The sequence below is a fragment of the Taudactylus pleione genome, unplaced genomic scaffold (genome assembly GCF_031769625.1).
Source record: "Taudactylus pleione unplaced genomic scaffold, aTauple2 ptg000510l, whole genome shotgun sequence".
Taxonomy (NCBI): Eukaryota; Metazoa; Chordata; class Amphibia; order Anura; family Myobatrachidae; genus Taudactylus; species Taudactylus pleione.
Window position 1 is genome coordinate 602,675 of NW_028284912.1, and position 20,233 is coordinate 622,907.

Here is a 20,233-nt window from a genome sequence, read left to right on the forward strand (position 1 = left end):
CATCGGCGTAGCTGTCGCTGTCATCGGCGTAGCTGTCACTGTCATCGGCGTAGCTGTCGCTGTCATCTGAGTAGCTGTGACTGTCATCGGCGTAGCTGTCGCTGTCATCGGCGTAGCTGTCACTGTCACCAGCGTAGCTGTTGATGTCATCGGCGTAGCTGTCACTGTCATCGGCGTAGCTGTCACTGTAATCGGCGTAGCTGTCGCTGTCATCGGCGTAGCTGTCACTGTCACCGGCGTAGCTGTTGATGTCACCAGCGTAGCTGTCGCTGTCATCGGCGTAGCTGTCACTGTCACCGGCGTAGCTGTCACTGTCACCAGCGTAGCTGTCACTGTCATCGGCGTAGCTGTCGCTGTCATCGGCGTAGCTGTCACTGTCATCGGCGTAGCTATCACTGTCATCGGCGTAGCTGTCGCTGTCATCTGAGTAGCTGTGACTGTCATCGGCGTAGCTGTCGCTGTCATCGGCGTAGCTGTCACTGTCACCAGCGTAGCTGTTGATGTCATCGGCGTAGCTGTCACTGTCATCGGCGTAGCTGTCACTGTAATCGGCGTAGCTGTCGCTGTCATCGGCGTAGCTGTCACTGTCACCAGCGTAGCTGTTGATGTCATCGGCGTACCTGTCACTGTCATCGGCGTAGCTGTCGCTGTCATCGGCGTAGCTGTCACTGTCATCGGCGTAGCTGTCGCTGTCATCTGAGTAGCTGTGACTGTCATCGGCGTAGCTGTCGCTGTCATCGGCGTAGCTGTCACTGTCACCGGCGTAGCTGTTGATGTCATCGGCGTAGCTGTCACTGTCATCGGCGTAGCTGTCACTGTAATCGGCGTAGCTGTCACTGTCACCGGCGTAGCTGTTGATGTCACCAGCGTAGCTGTCGCTGTCATCGGCGTAGCTGTCACTGTCACTGGCGTAGCTGTCACTGTCACCAGCGTAGCTGTCACTGTCATCGGCGTAGCTGTCGCTGTCATCGGCGTAGCTGTCACTGTCATCGGCGTAGCTATCACTGTCATCGGCGTAGCTGTCGCTGTCATCTGAGTAGCTGTGACTGTCATCCGCGTAGCTGTCGCTGTCATCGGCGTAGCTGTCACTGTCACCAGCGTAGCTGTTGATGTCATCGGCGTAGCTGTCACTGTAATCGGCGTAGCTGTCGCTGTCATCGGCGTAGCTGTCACTGTCACCAGCGTAGCTGTTGATGTCATCGGCGTACCTGTCACTGTCATCGGCGTAGCTGTCGCTGTCATCGGCGTAGCTGTCACTGTCATCGGCGGAGCTGTCGCTGTCATCTGAGTAGCTGTGACTGTCATCGGCGTAGCTGTCGCTGTCATCGGCGTAGCTGTCACTGTCACCAGCGTAGCTGTTGATGTCATCGGCGTAGCTGTCACTGTCATCGGCGTAGCTGTCACTGTAATCGGCGTAGCTGTCGCTGTCATCGGCGTAGCTGTCACTGTCACCAGCGTAGCTGTTGATGTCATCGGCGTACCTGTCACTGTCATCGGCGTAGCTGTCGCTGTCATCGGCGTAGCTGTCACTGTCATCGGCGTAGCTTTCGCTGTCATCTGAGTAGCTGTGACTGTCATCGGCGTAGCTGTCGCTGTCATCGGCGTAGCTGTCACTGTCACCAGCGTAGCTGTTGATGTCATCGGCGTAGCTGTCACTGTCATCGGCGTAGCTGTCACTGTAATCGGCGTAGCTGTCGCTGTCATCGGCGTAGCTGTCACTGTCACCAGCGTAGCTGTTGATGTCATCGGCGTACCTGTCACTGTCATCGGCGTAGCTGTCGCTGTCATCGGCGTAGCTGTCACTGTCATCGGCATAGCTGTCGCTGTCATCTGAGTAGCTGTGACTGTCATCGGCGTAGCTGTCGCTGTCACCAGCGTAGCTGTTGATGTCATCGGCGTAGCTGTCACTGTCATCGGCGTAGCTGTCACTGTAATCGGCGTAGCTGTCGCTGTCATCGGCGTAGCTGTCACTGTCACCAGCGTAGCTGTTGATGTCATCGGCGTACCTGTCACTGTCATCGGCGTAGCTGTCGCTGTCATCGGCGTAGCTGTCACTGTCATCGGCGTAGCTGTCGCTGTCATCTGAGTAGCTGTGGCTGTCATCGGCGTAGCTGTCGCTGTCATCGGCGTAGCTGTCACTGTCACCAGCGTAGCTGTTGATGTCATCGGCGTAGCTGTCACTGTCATCGGCGTAGCTGTCACTGTAATCGGCGTAGCTGTCGCTGTCATCGGCGTAGCTGTCGCTGTCATCGGCGTAGCTGTCACTGTCACCAGCGTAGCTGTTGATGTCATAGGCGTAGCTGTCACTGTCATCGGCGTAGCTGTCCCTGTTATCGGCGTAGCTGTCCCTGTCATCGGCGTACCTGCGCAGATAAAAAAAAAATCTGTCATTTTCATCGGCGTAGCTATCACTATCATCGGCGTAGCTATCACTATCATCGGCGTAGCTATCACTATCATCGGTGTAGCTGTCACTGTCACCGGCGTAGCTGTCACTGTCACCGGCGTAGCTGTCACTGTCACCGGCGTAGCTGTCACTGTCATCGGCGTAGCTGTCGCTGTCATCGGCGTAGCTGTCCCTGTCATCGGCGTAGCTGTCGCTGTCATCGGCGTAGCTAACACTGTCATCGGCGTAGCTGTCGCTGTCATCGGCGTAGCTGTCACTGTCATCGGCGTAGCTATCACTGTCATCGGCGTAGCTGTCACTGTCATCAGCATAGCTACTCAAAAAAAAACACCTGTCACAGTCATCGGTGTAGTTGCGCAAGGGTGCTGTCACTGCTGTGCTGCTGTCTGTCAAGAGCTGCTGCCCCCCAAAAAATATATTTTTACAGGGGTGATTCCATTAAAATAAGGAGGACAAAAATTTGGAGGATAAAATAGGGAAAGATCAAGAACCACTTCCCCCTAGTGCTGAAGCTGCTGCCACTAGTCATGACATAGACGATGAAATGCCATCAACGTCATCTGCCAAGGTCGATGCCCAATGTCATAGTAGAGGGCATGTAAAATCCAAGAAGCCAAAGTTCAGTAAAATGACCTTATAAAATAAATTTAAATCGTCTGAGGAGAAACGTAAACTTGCCAATATGCCATTTACGATACGGAGTGGCAAGGAACGGCTAAGGTCTTTCCCTATGTTCATGACTAGTGGTTCAGCTTCACATGACGATGGAAGCCCTCCTCCCGCTAAAAAAATCAAACGAGTTAAGCTGGCAAAAGCACAGCGAAGAACTGTGCGTTCTAAGAGGATATCACAAATCCCCAAGGAGAGTCCAAGTGTGGTGGCGGTTGCGATGCCTGACCTTCCCAGCACTGGACGGGAAGAGGTGGCTCTTTCCACCATTTGCACGCCCCCTGCAAGTGCTGGAAGGAGCACCCACAGTCCACTTGCTGATATGCAAATTGAAGATGTCACTGTTGAAGTACAACAGGATGAGGACACTGGTGTAGCTGGCGCTGAGGAGGAAGTTGGCAAGGAGGATTCTGATGGTGATGTGGTTTGTTTAAATCAGGCTCCGGGGGAGACAGTTGTTGTCCTTGGGATGAAAAAGCCCATCACGGTCATGCCTGGCAGAAGACCAAACATTCCACCACTTTGGTATGGAAATATTTCTATCCAAATCCGGACAACAACTGTCTTTCCATATGTTGCGTATGTAAAGGTATAAGGGGTGAGGACGTTAACCACTTAGGAACATCCTCCTTTATACGTCACCTGCAGCGTATTCATAAAAGTTACTGCCAAGTTCAGAAACTGTGGCTAAGACCGTAAGCAGTCCACGGACACCTAAATCCCTTTGTCCTGTTGTATCCAAGTGCCTGCAAACCACACCGTCAACTCCCACCTCGTCAATTCGCTCCTCAGTCAGGATCGGAGGTAGTCCTGCAGGCCATGTCACTGGCATGACTGACTCCTCTCCTATCCGGGATTCCTCCGGAGGATCCTGCATTGCTACGCCTACTGCTGCCGCTGCTGCAGTTGCTGCTGGGAGTTGTTCATCATCCCAGAGAGGATATGACTGTGACAGCCCACTGGGTAGATGTATCGCCTTACGCAGCAAAAACAACAGCGTCACCAGTAGCAGCATCTCAGAAACGCCAGCTCATTCCAAGGCAGGCTACGCTGTGTATCACCGGTTTCAGTAAGAGGCACACCGCCGACAACCTCTTAGAGAAACTGAGGGAAATCGTCACCCAATTGCTTACCCCACAGACTCTCCTTGGGATTTGTGATATCTGACAACGCCACCAATATTGTGCGGGCATTACATCTGGGCAAATTCCAGCACGTCCCATGTTTTGCTCACACCATAAATTTGGTTATGCAGAATTAAAAAAAAAACGACAGGGGCATACAGGAGATGCTTTGGGTGGCCCGAAAAATTTCTTACCACTTTCGCCATTCAGCGACTGCGTGCCAAAGACTGTAGCGCCAGCAAACACTCTTGAACCTGCCCTGCCATCACCTGAAGCAAGAGGCTGTAACGTGGTGGAACTCAGCCCTCTATATGCTTCAGAGGATGGAGGAGCAGCAAAAAGGCCATTCAAGCCTATACATCCACCTATGACATGGGAGGGAGTATGCACCTGACTCAAGCGCAGTGGAGAATGATTTCCGTGTTGTGCAAGGTTCTCCAGCCCTTCGAACTTGCCACACGTGAAGTCAGTTCAGAGACACTGCCAGCTTGAGTCAGGTCATTCCCTGGTATACAATCGGGAAGCCGGCTGCCGGATTCCCAACAGCCGGCTTCCCGACTGCTTTATCACGGCATGGGATAAATGACCGGCATCTATAAATAGACGCCTGTCATTTCCCTGATGCCAGGAGATCGGCGCCCGGCATCCCGATCGAAGGGATGCCAGGCTCCGCGGGGGGGGGGGGGGGTAGGTTTAGGGCACCCGGGGGGTCCTTAGGGTTAGGCACCCCCCAGGGAGGGTTAGGGTTAGGCTAGTGGGAGGGAGGGTTAGGGTTAGGCACCCCCGGGGTGGACTTACGGTTAGGCACCCCCCAGGGGACTTAGGTTTAGGCAGCGGGGAAGGGGGGGTTAGGGTTAGGCACTTAGAGGGGGATTAGGGTTAGGCACTTGGGGGGGAGGTTAGGGATAGGCACCCTTAAGGAGGGTTAGGTTAGATTAGTTGATACTTACCTTACCACGATCGGGATTTCCAGCGCTGTCAGGCTTCAGCTGCCGGGTTCTGCTGTTTTGTTGGGCTGCTGCTGCCGGGATTCGAACTCCCAGCAGCTGGGATATCATACCGATTCCCATTCCCCTCATCAGGCTTTTGCAGAAGCAGCTGGAGAAAGTGAAGTAGGAGCTGCCAGGAAAAAACTTAGATATCCAAACCAACACGTTGACGGTGATGCAGGGCAGGCAGGACCAAGTTTGGACATCTGTTCCGGACTGAAGGACCTGCCAACAATTTCTGACATGTCTACTGTCACTGCATATGATGCTGTCATCATTGACAGAATGGTGGAGGATTACATCGGTGACAGCATCCAAGTAGGCATGTCAGACAGTCCGTACCTGTACTGGCAGGAAAAAGAGGCAATTTCAAGGCCCCTGTACAAACTGACTCTTACCTAAATTGGCCCCCTTCCAGTGTGTACTCTGAAAGAGTGTTTAGTGCTGCCGGGAACCTTGTCAGCGAAAGGCGTAGGAGGTTGCTTCCACAAACGTGGAAAAGATGATGTTCATCAAAATGAATTTTCAGTTCTTCCAGTAACATCAGCCTCCAGAAAGTACAGAGGGATCTGTGGTGGTGGATTCCAGTGGGGACAAATGAATACTCTGTGAGGATGAGGATGTACACAACACTGACGAGGATGAGGAATCGGTGGATGAGGATGACATCTTGCCTCTGTAGACCCAGTTTGTGCAGGGACAGATTAATTGCCAGCTTGTTTTGTGGGGGCCCAAACGAACCAATCATTTCAGCTACAGTCGTGTGGCAGACCCTGGTGCTGGAATGATTGGTTTATTAAAGTGTGCAGGTCCTGTTTATATAACATAAGGGTGGGTGGGAGAGTCCAAGGACAATTCCATCTTGCACCTCTTTTTTTTCTTTGCATTATGTACTGTTTGTGGCCTAGTTTTTCAAACTGCCATCCTGTCTGCCACTGCAGTGTCACTCCTAGATGGGCCACGTGTTTGTGCCGCCCACTCGTGTCGCTTAGCATAGTCATCCATCTACCTCGGTGCAACCTTTTGGCCTAAAAACAATATTGTGAGGTGTTCAGAATAGACTGGAAATGAGTGGAAATTAATGTTATTGAGGTTAATAATAGCGTAGGAACAAAAAAAAATAAAAATCTGTGATTTTAACTGTTTTTATGCTTTTTTCCCAAAAAATACAGATCCAAAACACAAAAACCCAGAACCCAAAACACGGAAGGGTGGTTTTGGCAAAACCAATCCAGATCCAAAACACGAAGAAAGATCCAAACCAAAACACATCCCTACTTTACAGCAGACAACTTAGATCTTGCACATGCAGACACCTGGAGGTACACCAGGGAAGAGCTTGTAGCGGTATTAGCATAAAGCCGCACACGCTTCACCTGCAACAGACTCAACCACAGTCCAACTCAGGATTAGCCCCACAGAGAGCCCGAAAAAATTCATGCCATGCAAAGACTATGGCACCGTGCTTTATTCCAACATGGTCTTTGGAAATATGGCGCCATATTTCTAGTGATTACTTTAGATATTACACAATTTTTGTAGGTTTCAGATTCCGGGCCAGATGTACTAAGCTCTGGGAAGTGATAAAGTGGAGAGTGATAAACCAGCAGCCACTCAGCTCCCAACTGTCATTTTTCAAACACAGCCTGTAACATGACAGTTGGGAGCTGAGTGGCTGGTCATTTATCACTCTCCACTTTATCACTTTTCAGAGCTTAGTACATTTCCCTATCATGGCATTTTTTCTTTATCAATGACAGTGCACATGTGAGTCCCCTCTGGCACCAGTTTATTTTCTGCCCACGCACACCTCATTGGTAACTCCAGCCCTGCCTTTGAAAGATGTTGGCATTTACAGAAATAAATGATATATTTGTATCCTGAAAAAAAAAAAAATATATTGCCATATCCATCTTAATCGCAGCGGCACAATAAAAAAACTTTGGATGCTTAATTTAAGATTTTCATTGAAAAATACACTATGTTCAGCAAAGTACGCAGAATGTCTGAGTGCTAGGGATTCAGCAGTAAGGAAGGGAGTGCTGGATTCTGAGCACTGAACAGGGAATTAATAAGTTTGTGGTAGCTTGTCCAATGGGTAGGGTTGGGGGGCGTTTTAGGAGGCGATGCTAGGCATCCATTTCGGAGCTGTGAGGCAGGGATCTGCGTCTTTTCATGTGGTTTTTGAGCTGCCCGGTTATGCTTTTGTGAATAACTGGTGTTTTTCTTTTTCTTCATTCTCTCTCTCTTCTGCCAGTTTGTTATTCCCTTTCTTCTCCTCTACTCTGTCTATCCTCCTATCCCATCTGTGTTCTCCCTCTCATCGCTGGTGCCATGTCCAGACCCCGCCCATGGGCGCGGGTGGCGAGAGCTCTGCTGCCAGAGCGACTTCGTTTCCGGCGTCAGGTTCCAGGGATCATGTCTCCTTTCAGCTGGTGGCTGCCAGGCCAGCTCAGCCAACTCCCACCGAGGTCATGTGTGACCCCCTGCCACCCGTTGCTGCATTGGCCACTTCAGGGGTAATGGTGTCCTCTGCAGAAGTAGGTGTTTCATTGGAGGCAGACAGGGCCAGATGAATTGGGGGGCGTGACCTGTACAAAATTGTGCCGCCACATGAACAGGATGCGGGAGTCTTTCTCCCTGGGTCCAGCGGGGATGGTGCTGCAGGCCCAGGATCAGCTGATTGGGGGATTTGGGAGTCTTCCCATTAGTCTGGTTCCTGGCAACAAAGGTGGTCTGCACGCGTGTCTGCAGCCGGAGGGATGGAGTTTCAGGGATTATACTCATCCCCAGCAGCCCCTTTTTTTGCAACCTTTTGCCAGTTTTCCAAGGCAGACATCTCCCAGAGGGCCTGCCACTGTCCCTCTGGATAGCAGTGCCAGTTTGCTTTGATCTTTAGTGAGTGGAATCTCCCCTATATAATAATGCCTGTGATTACCTATGGGTCAGGCTCCTCTGCGCAGGGGCTGCCAGATGTGAAAGCATCAATAACGCCCCTGGTTGCACAGCTGAATTCTCTATGTGGACTGCCTGTTGGGTCTTCTGTGGCTTCCCATCCTGCAGGGCTCTGTCTCTGCTGTACCCGCTTCCACTCCATCTCAGCGTGTTTCTGTTTTGGTGCCACAGATGTCTCCTGCATCTTCTCGTTCTTCTGTTTCAGAGTCCAGTGTCAGAGGTGGTGAATTCTGGGTGGACAATGACTTTCCAATGTCTGCTGTTTCTCGTCATGGATCTGACTTGTTGTTAGTTGAGAGAGAGAGTGATTGGGTGTTGAAGGAGGAACTTACTTCCCCTTCCTCCACTAGCAACAGCTACTGTAGTGTGCGGCATCGCAAGGCAAAGAGAACATTTAGATGGCACTCACGAAGGCAATTGTGTCGTGGCAGTCGCCACCATACAGATAGTAGCAACGGGTGAGGTTGTCTGCTGTGCTAACACGGCAATGTTTGGAGTGAATGGAAATGAAGGCCGTTGTTATGACTTTAACAATGGCAGCTGCACATTAGGGTCCAGTTTTGACACCTCTGTTTGCGATGTTGCGTTCCACCCCTGGCTAGGGAGTGCTCCAAGGTTCCGGGACCATCCTGTGCTGCCAAACCTTTGAGGACGATGTCTGCTAAGTAGGGCCCCATCCTCGGTCCGTGTAGCTGCCATGCAGTCATGGTTAGCTTGATATTCACTGCGGGGGAGGTGAATTTCTTGTTTAGGGGTTTTATTGAGAGGTTCTGGCTCCTGATTGTAGGTGATGTTGCCGTGGGTTCTCCCGGGAACTTGCAGTCGGTGTTAGAGATACTTCTGGTGCTTAGGGACAAAGTGATGAAGGAGATTCAGTTGGGGCACATGAATGAGCCCTTTGCTGAGCTTCCCTGTGGGTGTGGTGCCCAAGAAGATGCCAGGGAAGTTTTTTAGCTTATACAGCAACTTTGCCATTTGGTTAATGCTGCTATCCCAGAGTCGCTTTCCAGGGTCCATATCAGTGCTTTGATAAGGCCCTGTGAATCGTTAAAGCTATGGGCCTGAACATTTTGTTAGGGAAGGTCAGTGTTGAATCTGCCTTTCAACAGTTGCCGTTGCATCCAGACTGTTTTCGAATCACGGTTTTAGGCTGGAGGATGGATTTTATGTCAACAAATACCTACCCATGGGTTGTTCGGTCTCCTACTCATATTTTTTAAGTGTTTAGTAATTTTTTGCACTGGTGTGATTCTGCGAGTACCAGTGGTGATGCCCACTACCTACATGATAACCTCTGTGTAGGGCTATCTAGTTCTGCGTGATGCAGTGCTTTTTTCTTTGCAGACCTTTGCAGTGTTCTGAATTCAGGGTGCCGGTCGTGATCAAGAAGTGCATGTGCCTTTACACTTGTTTATACTATTTTGGCATTGAAATTGATACGGTCATTTTTGTCAATACTGATACTCATACTCTTGTCAGTTGCCTTTGGAAAACATCACCAAGTGGCGAGATGTAACACTGTTGGCCCTGTCTGGTGTAAGATTACCTTGAAACAATGTCAATCATTGTTGGCCCTTTTTAATTTTGCATGTAGTGTGATACCCATGGGCAGGGTTCTCTCTCACTCACTGGAAAACTCCACCGCGGGTGTGAGCAAGCCCGCACCATTTCATTTGGTTGTCCACAGAAATCAGATGGGACCTTTGGGACTGGGAGGTTTTTCAATCCGAGTTTAATGGTGTTCACTTATTGTTATCCCATCCTATTGCTAGAATGCAGCTCCAGTTATTTATGGACATGGTGGGTTCGGAACTTATTTGGAAAGATCTCGGTCATCTTCTTCCTGGCCGGTATGATTGGTTTGACAGGGGGCTTACCAGGAACCTTTTTCTGTTCGAACTGTTCCCCTTTGTCGTAGCCCTGGAACCATGGAGTGGCCGCTTGCAGGATCAGCACGTGGTTGTTTGGTGTGATAACCCGAGGGCGGTCCATAGTCATTAAAAGTCAGCGCTGCTCCTCCCTGTTGGTTTTGTTTGTTTTGTTGCGTGCCACGTGTTGGGGGTGGACGACTTGCAGACACCCTTTCATGTTACTTTCCAGCGGTGCAGATTTCACCAGTTGGCGTCTGGCACAACTCTGGTCGGTGACATTTGCCTCTCTCATTGTTGGCAGGTTGTATGGCTGGAATGGAGGGGTTAACATGCCGCTCCCTTGCTCTGGGGGCACTTCGGCGTGGAACCAGTGGAAGTCCTTTGTGTTGTGAAAGCAGGATAGAGTTAAGGCATTGCACCAGTGCTGTTGTCCTTTATATGGAAGCTCTACCATGTAAATCTTGGGTGGTAGTAGCGTCTAATGGCCGGTACACAATAGACGATATGTTGTCCGATCCGGCAACATGTCGGCAACATTGTCTACTGTGTACACTCAATATCACTGATGATGCGTGCTCCCGAATGCAGCATGGCCCCCCGCCATCGCGATGTCGCTCCGACAATGGCAAGTGTGTATGCACTTGCCGATGCCGGGATCCCTGCCAGGTCCCATCGCACAACAGATCGGCTGGGTACACATCGTTAACTGTTTACTCAGCATAAGCTCATCTATATATCATTGATAAGTTGGTCATTTTTTCACACAGGTTGATATATTATTCTCCTGCCCATATTGTTCTACACACACACAGGGATCATTATAATTGGTACACATCATTGCATCCCAACTCAAACAGTGGCTGAGCGCAGCACATACCTTTACTTAGATGACCCAACCTATAGGGAATACAATTATCTGTGCAGCAGCTCATCTTATAAATAACATCATCAATGCTCAGTGCGCAGGGATAACCCCTTTTAAAAATCCTATCATCACCATGCATCACTGGGGTGTGGCCACGGGTCACTGGCATGTGCTGCAAGTCATTACCTAGCTGCACACCCCGGTCTAAGCATGCCGTCTGGGCTGAGCAGAGCACTGGAAGTTGAAGCTGCTCGGCTAGGCTTTCACACAGCCAGACCGGCCCATCTGGCCATCGGCCCCTCTGACATTTACCAGAATAGCCAGATGCAGGGCCGGCTTAAGGCTCATTCCAGCAGAGCGGCTGCACAAGGGCGCCACCCCATAATGAGGCACTATGTGGCTGCAGCCGGCACCCACATCCACCGTGCTGCATCTCGATTCCTCATAGCCTGGCTCGGGCAGTGCCGGGCTCTTTCAGGAGGCTCAGACATGGACCTGGTCGGATGTGACCCTAGAGAGACTGCCACACGGCATTGTGACATCATAGGTCACATACAGTTCCCCACCTTCTCACACTGATGCAGTGGCTCAGGACCTCATTCAGAGCCGCTCGCAAAATGCGAGCGCTCGCTCTGAATGAGGGCGGCCGCATCTAAATAATGATCCGGCCTCCTGGCCGCTCGCTAGCCTGTAGGCTACCACCCACAGCTTTAACAAGCGGCCAGGATGATGGTCGCGATGGTGAAGACCATCGTGACCATCGGGGCTTGCGACGAGAACCTTTTGGTAGGGTCTCGTTTGCGGTAAGCCCCAGAGAGCTCTAATTGAGCCGGAAGCTCTCCCACTGACATCACTGGTGATGTCGGTGGGACCGCCCACAAACGGCAGGCATTCGCTTGGGAACGCCTCCGTTTGTGAAGCCATTCCCCCACCACGCCTACAAAATGGGTCGAGCTGTCGATCAACATCGACAGCCGCCCCTTTTGTAGTGAGCCCAGGAGCGAGAGAATTTTGCACAGCCAAACATCAACCCACTTGCGAGCGCTCAAGCGCTTGCGAGCGGGTCTGAATGAGGTTCTCAGTGCGTCACTGACACTGATGCAGGGCAAGCTGCAGTGCAGAGGGTGCGGTAATGACTGCGGCTGCGTGCTGAGCAGGTGCCGAGGAGCTGAGCAAGTGCCTAGGGGCTAAGCAGGTGCCGAGGGGCCGAGCAGGTGATGGGCTGAGCAGGTGCAAAGGGGCTGAACAGGAGCCGAGTGGCTGAGCAGGTGCCGAGTGGCTGAGCAGGTGCTGAGGAGCTGAGCAGGTGCTGAGGAGCTGAGCAAGTGCCTAGTGTCAGCAGTGCTGAGGGGCTGAGCATGTGCTGAGGGGCTAGGCAGGTCCTGAAGAGCTAAGGTGAAACAATGTGTTAAATTTTTTCCTATCGGAGCAAAAGTGCTATTTATTTTTTCCAGTGGGGGAGCCAATGTGTGTGCATTTTTTTTTCTCCTGCGGGGGCCAATGTGTATTTTTTTTCTCCTGCGGGGGCCGATGTGTTTGTTTGCTTTTTTTTCTATCGGGGCCAATGTGCTTGCGCGCAGCTTTGCAATTTCGCCCACTCCTGAATCACCCCCATAGTTAGGAGAGCAGGAGGGGAGGGCTCAAAAATTTCTCGCACAGGCTGCTAGTCGACCTGGAGCCATCCCTGACCCGATGACCGGTGCGGCCCAGATTAGCAGTATTGGATGATTGGAGATGGTCCTCTCCAGCTGATAGCACTGAACACGTCCGCATTGCAGCTATACTATATGAAGCCAAAGCCATCTATGTGCATAATTTAATTGACTTCTATTTGGACTATCGCAGGAGAGAAGATTCTCATTTGATTTAGAGGGAGATAAACTGCCGATGTGTTTCTTGTTTAGTTAATTACCTTTTAAATAAAATATGCACAACGACCAATGTGAGAATACCTGTTTGTATGTGGATGTGACACATATTATATTATAATACTAATCTCCTTCTAAGGTAATGTGACTAACAGTGTGCATGAACTGTGTGCTGCGACAATGACACAATTTATAGTGTAAAAACAACTATTCTGTTCTGAGGATATGACACATCCATGTTATTTACCAGTAACACTTTGTTGAATTTGTAAATAAACCTTTTAATACATTCCTGCCTATAAACCTCTAAGATTCACCTGCCTAGAACCTCTAAGACAAAACCTGCCTATACCTTCTAAAACCACAAGATGTTGCTAATTAGCGCTGTGTTTGATTATACCATTAATGAAATACTGAGACAGTTGAATAGCGGTCCAAAGCGCTAAAGATTATTATTCAGGTAAAAGTACAGATGTTACAACGCTATGATCTAATAATGAGCGCAAATAAATTGTACAAACATTAGGTCATAAGGTACAGTTAATATACATGAAACGGTTATTAAAGATCAAAATACAATGAGCAATATGAGACAGAGAGACAGAGGACAGAGAGAGAAAGAGAGACACATTAAAATACAATGAGAGAGATATCAATGTCTGCTGAGAGCACATGTTCAAGATGGCTGGTGATGGTGTGTGTGTGTGTGAGGGGGGGGTTGGGAATGCTTCCTGCCCTATTGTCCAAACCGCATGGTCTACAAACAAACTCCATTATGAAGCTACCTCATTGAAATCTCCCATAATGCCATAGTTAATTAAATATGCAAGCTGAATATCATATGCCAACACATCAGGCAAACGCTGCACCATTTAATATTCCAACATGTACAACACAAGCTGATTCCAATATACAACAATACCATCCTACAACAGACCTCATCCAGTACCCACTAGACCGTGGGGAGGGGGAAGGGCTGAAGCACATGCTCTTCCTTTGTTTGCAAGCCTCATGATCCCTAGGCAAACTCCAATTTGAAAACTCACATTAAGTTGTAACTCTGTAAATCATACATCCATCAATGATCACAATTATAATAAAGACAATATACCTATCTGACCCATACGTCAATTACTTATGACCATTCAAAGCTGTTATTAATTCAACTTCCATAATATATAACTGATACCACCCTATGATTACATTCATGAGTACATAACACATACCAAGCCTATCTCTCCCAAGCAGAGATATAGTTCAAGCACATGGGAAGGCCCTAACAAAGAGCACATGGGAAGGCCCTAACACAGAGCACATGGGAAGGCCCTAACACAGAGCACATGGGAAGGCCCTAACACAGCTCAATCAACCAGCATCAATCATTTACAAATATTACAAAAACTCCATAATCAATCCCTTTCCTGCATGCTGATAACAGACTATTGTACCCTACAGTGTAGATGAAAAGTACAGATTAGATAACATATCATCCACTGTATGCTAACACAGACTCATGAATATCCTTAGAAAACTATAAACCACACACCATGCTAAGCTAATAACAGATTAACACCAAAAATATCTACAGACACCCAAATAGGCTACATATTGCACAATTTATACTTAGCTATGTCCCAGGGGAACTGAGACCCATTTTCCATTGTCTTGTGAGAGGGGGAAACTCTCTCTCTTCCAAAGATCTGCAAAATGTGTCTGCACTTGTGTGTTCTCAGAATGTGCATGCTATGTTCCGCCCCCTTTTACCTGTGAGGTCATCAGAAAGGGAGTATCCTTTTGGTTTCTGGAAACTTCTGTTAATTAGGTTCTAGTCCCAGTTAGCTATCTCTATTGATTAGACTGGAATAACGAGTCCTTTGGACAAAAATGTAAACAAGCCTACACCATGTCATTGTCTTTTGGTAAGGGTTAGAAATCTGTTACAGGGCATTTATTGGACAATTTCAAATGGATACAAAAGGTCTCCAACCTCCCTTTGCATCCCCCACATGCAAATCTAAGCTGCTTATGGCTTACAACATTTCAAATAGTTATTCTCTCTAACATTCATAGTTCATAGCCGCATGTTCTGATCTTCATATTGATGTCACCGGAACGCTGTGGAAACAGAGTAGATCAGTACGGTTCCACACACAGTCCAATTGTCATTTACTAAGCCATAGTTACAGAAAACATTCATTTCTTTATATACTGACATTGCGTTTAAACCAAGTTATAATTATCCTTTTTGCGTTACTGGACCATTGCTTTTAAATGTATGTATGCGGGGAAAACACTACTGCCTTGCTGTTGCTCAAATATAAGTCTAAGGTGATTGTAATGTGTTGGAAAGTTATTTTATGTATTCTGAACACTGTCGGTATGTGTTTGGGGAAGATTGTTAAAAAGCTGTTCGTGCTACTTTTAGCAACTTTGCACTGTGGTTTGTGTACTATGTATTTTTGACAAAATGGCGCTTGTGTAAGCTTTCTTTTCTAAAATGGAGTCTTGCTGCCATTCACAAGATGGCGTCGTGCAGGTTTTCCTGATTGCAAACAGATTCTGTCTTACCCAATTATCCGGTTTCGACAACTTTCACAGTGAAAGATCTGGATGGTGGATAATGGACATCGCAGTGCCCAGACTGTCATGGAACATTTTCCTATGCTGTTCATTAAAGCAGAAGTGTTATGTGACAGTACAGTCATTTTACTTTCATTTACTGTACGAGTTCTATATGTACTGGAAACAGCAGGCACTGTATTCTTTCACCCGCATGTATTCAATTTGTTGCAGGGGTGTTGTAACTGTTTAGATACTTGATTATGAATACATTACACTTGCTGAACAATGAGAAGTGTCTACAACTTCAATTTCCTGCATTGTTTTATAGGAATTTTCCTGCAGAATGCACAAACATACAATCATTCATCTGTTGCATTCTTGTTTATAGCTTTCTTTATGGACATAGGGCCTGATTGAGCAAGGGCCCTCATTCAGACCCACTCGCAAGCGGGCGCACGTACGTTAGGCGTACGTACAAAAATATTTAAATTCAATGGCTCGCTCGTATTTTCGTTCGCAACTAAAATTCCTCCCAAAACTCTGACGACCCCTCCTCTAACTAACGAGCGTACGAAATAGCGAGCGTACAACCCCGAAATGGCTTGAAAGGAATGCACGCACAAGTATAAACAGGAAGTGGCCTTGTCAGATGTCGATTACCTGCTCCTTTATTCTGCCTACCTCCATCAATCGTATCATGCCAATCAATGTATCAATTAGCTTAATTGTTTGTTTTTTTCAACACAATGCAAGAAACTTTACTCTTGTCCGTGTTTGTGTTTACCCGCAGAATACGTACGGATGAAACATTCGCTTTTATTGTTCAAAAAACATGTGAACCACAATTAAACAATTGTACTATTGCTGTGGATCCCCGCATATTTCCCTGGGTTCATTTCTTTATTTAAATTTGCTTACGCATGTCACTGCATCAAGCCTATCATAACTCTCCAGAGATTTCTGGCCCTGTCGAACACATGACTCATACACTAACCAATAAAATTGCTCCTGTTAATTTCCAAAATACATTAGCCTATCAGAAAATTTTTACACACTTTATCAAAAATGATTTTTAAGAAAAACACCATTGCCATCATGAGAGCCTCCGCATTCACCAGGCGTGAGCTGCTGGTGCTTACGGAGGTCATGGATCGCCGGATCACCAGCCAGCCTCAACCCATGACCAACCGGCAGAAGCGCTCCGCGTATGCGGAGGCACGGTCCCGCCTGCGGTCCTTCGGCTCACGCCGCAACATCGGGCAGCTGGAGCGCAGGTGGTCCGACCTGCAACGGCGAACGCCCCGCTTGCTGGCATGCTTTCGCATGCAGATCGAGGAAAGTAAGTGTTATGTATTGTGGTTTTAATGTTTGTGTTTGTGGGGCAAACTGCGTGTGCATGTTTTCCTGTCTGTTCTATTTATTATTTGTACTCATATCTGCGTGTGCATGTTTTCCTGTCTGTTCTATTTATTATTTGTCCTCATATCTGCGTGTGCATGTTTTCCTGTCTGTTCTATTTATTATTTCTACTCATATCTGCGTGTGCATGTTTTCCTGTCTGTTCTATTTATTATTTGTACTCATATCTGCGTGTGCATGTTTTCCTGTCTGTTCTATTTATTATTTGTACTCATATCTGCGTGTGCATGTTTCCCCTCTATTTCTGATTTAATAATTCTACTGCTATTTGGCTTATTTGTTGTTTTTTTTTTTTTATTTTTAGTTTGGTTGCCCGGATTTGTCCATAAACTAAACGCAATTTCTTTGACATATTTTAGGGGGACAGCCAAGACTCCGCCGTCACCGTCCGTCCAGACGGCGTTCCCGGCCACTATCCCCAACCCCCAGCCAACACTCCACCCCAAATCTTTCCCCTATTCCCCACTCCTCCCCATCCTTCCCAGACCCTCTCCCGGAAATGTCGGGCCTCCTTCCCCTCCGTCCCACTTCCCCCTCTCCTCCACCCACCCCTCTTCCAATTACCCCCTCCCCGGAGTCCATCATAACTCCTCCCCATTCTTTGGGTAATGACGGATCCTCCGAGGAGGATCATGGAGGTTTTCCCGGAGCTCCCGTTTTGTCTCCCGGTATGTTTTTTTTTTTTTTTTTTTTAAAGCACAAACTGTTTGTATGTAATCATGTGTCGTGCCTTTCTTCGTGTTTTTGTGGCTTGACTTTTGGTGATTTTGCAGTTTGCCTTTACCTCTTCCTGGTGATTTAAACATACACATATCATACCTGTGGGAATTTGTACCTAGGCCTTGTATTTTTGCCAGCCCCCCTTTTTTTTTTTTGGTTTGGGTTTAGGAGTGATTTGGTTGTGTTTTTTTTTTTTATGTGGATTCCCTATTGTTGTATTAACCCACACACTTTTCTCACCCACAGAGGAACAGAGGCGTCGGCAAGAGGTGGCGGATGTTGTGGGGCAGATGCGCCAACATGTCATCGGCATTCTGGTGGCCCTCGACCGGCTGTCTGGCCTCCTTCGACAGTAGTTTTTTTATTTTTGTTATATTTTCCAATTAAATTTATTAAGACAAATATACGTTGTGGCTCATTTTTAAAAACCCAAACCAAGATAGTTTAGCATGACATAAGTAGACTGTTCCTGCAAGGATTTCCCTTTTTTAAAAGTTAGATTGTGTTTTGTCTTTGTATGTCAAACAGACACAAGAAACACATAACAGTAACAATGTCATTTCCCTTTTTGGGTGTAGTGTCAATTACATATTTCTACATTTTCCAGGTTCCTACTTGGTGGGCAAGCTGCTTAGGCCAATCTTACAAATCCCAAGGTTGGGCCAGGCTTCCTTTTGGTGTGGATTGGGAAGCTGAAAACATATTTCAGTTTAGCTCAACTGGCGTCAGTACTGGTTTACCCCTTAGTCAAATGTAACTTGTGTTAACCTGGTTACACTTGCTGTTAACGTCCCAAAAAAGGAAGACCATTTCACTCTCCAAACATTTATTCACAACATAACAGAGAAAACAAAGTGGTCACTCCCAAAAAAAAAACACAGTGATAAATTCAAATACAACACATACCAAGAAATAATTAAATAAAAACACAAAATCAAGAACTGGTTGACGAAGGACCATGCCAACATGATTCCACAAACATGGCGTTGCGATATGGGTTCCAGAATATATGCCCAAAAGGACCAGATCCAGGTTTGGTAAGGGTAGCAGGAAGTAGTGAGCGTTGGAGTGCCCAAGATTATGTGAACAAACAGAAGATGGTGAGGAAAAAATAAATAAATTAGATGTTCGCAAACAAACACAAACACATTAGGTATAAACACTGGAGTTTTGTTCAAACTTACCTAAAAAATCTGGCCACCACATCATCGCGTATGGCCCCCCCACATACTGACCTTCGACCAACCTCGGGGGGGCCATCCTCAGGTAAGGCATCCTCTGGCTGCATTGGGACACCACTCCTTATGGCAATGTTGTGAAATATCCCACACAGGACCACAATTTTAGACACCATATCCGGCACATACATGAGCTCGCCACCAGAGCGGTGGAGGCATCTGAATCGGCCTTTTAAAAGGCCGATACAGCGCTCCACCACTTGCCTGGTGGCTGTAAGTGCGGAATTATACGCACTTTGTGGCCCTGGTGTGGGAGCCAAATAAGGAGTGAGCAGCCAGGACATGCAAGGGTATCCACTGTCTCCTGTGAACAAAAATAGACCACATCAGGAACACTGTGTATCAAGCTTAACATTGTTATGTACTAAAGGTCTCCACTTACCCAGAAGCCACGCATCACCAGCTTGTAGGTTGGTTAATTTCTGCCATATCCCTGATTGCCGGATGACGAAGGAGTCATGAGCACTTCCGGGTAATTTAGCATTCAGGGACAGGATCTGGAGGGAGGCATCACATACCACCATTACATTCAGGGAGTGATAGTGTTTCCTGTTTCTAAATATTGCCTCCAGCCGTGCTGGAGGCTGAAGTGGTATGTGAGTACCATCCACAACCCCTATGATGTGTGGGAAGCCAGCTATTTGGTAAAAATTGGCCTTGGCCACACTAAGGGCACCCATATCCAAAGGCATTTTAATAAAATGATGGAGGTGCTTGAAAAGTGCCTCCATCACTGCCCTCAGGATCCGGGAAAAGGAGGATTGGGAGATGCCCGCCACTATTCCCACCGTTGTTTGAAACGATCCTGAGGCACAGAAATGTAACACCGCCATAAATTGCGTCAGTGGTGGTATTGCTGTTGGACTGTCAATTTGCCGCTCAAGATCACTTTCTATTAATGAGAGAGTGTCTATGATGATTTTGGGAGGTAGACGGTAGCGTCTTAAAACCTCATCATCGGGCATTCCAAAAAGGGTGACACGTGTTCGAAATATCTGGGGCCTTGCATGCCTACGATGCCTACGCCTGGGACGAGTTTGAGGTTGGTCGTCTTCCGGGAGCAGGGCCAGAACAATTCGCCCCAGATCTACCTGAAATTCAAAGTTTACAATGTAAGGCTTTTGAGCCACCCCAAAAGTAACAAAAAACAACTTAGCTTTCTGATACCATCCATAGCTGCTTACATGCCGGGGTATTGTCATGATACGTATAAACTGTAAAAAAGCCAAAAATGAGACATCAAAAATTTAGAGGGTGAATTTTTGTTTTTCAAATTGTTGCAAGCCAACACAGAAAATAGCCGAAACACACATTTGGCCATCGATGAAAACGACATTGCACACCGTACGTCAAATAGGGTTCAAATGGACCCCAAAAATGGAAAAGGGAAAAGCAAAACTGGTTTACATGATGAATAAGCCGCCAAAAATGCGTTAATTAGTTCGCAAATGCAAGTCACTACACCAACAGTCAAAAATGTGGTAATTAATTCGCAAATGCAAGTCACTACACCAACAGTCAAAAATGCGGTAATTAATTCGCAAAT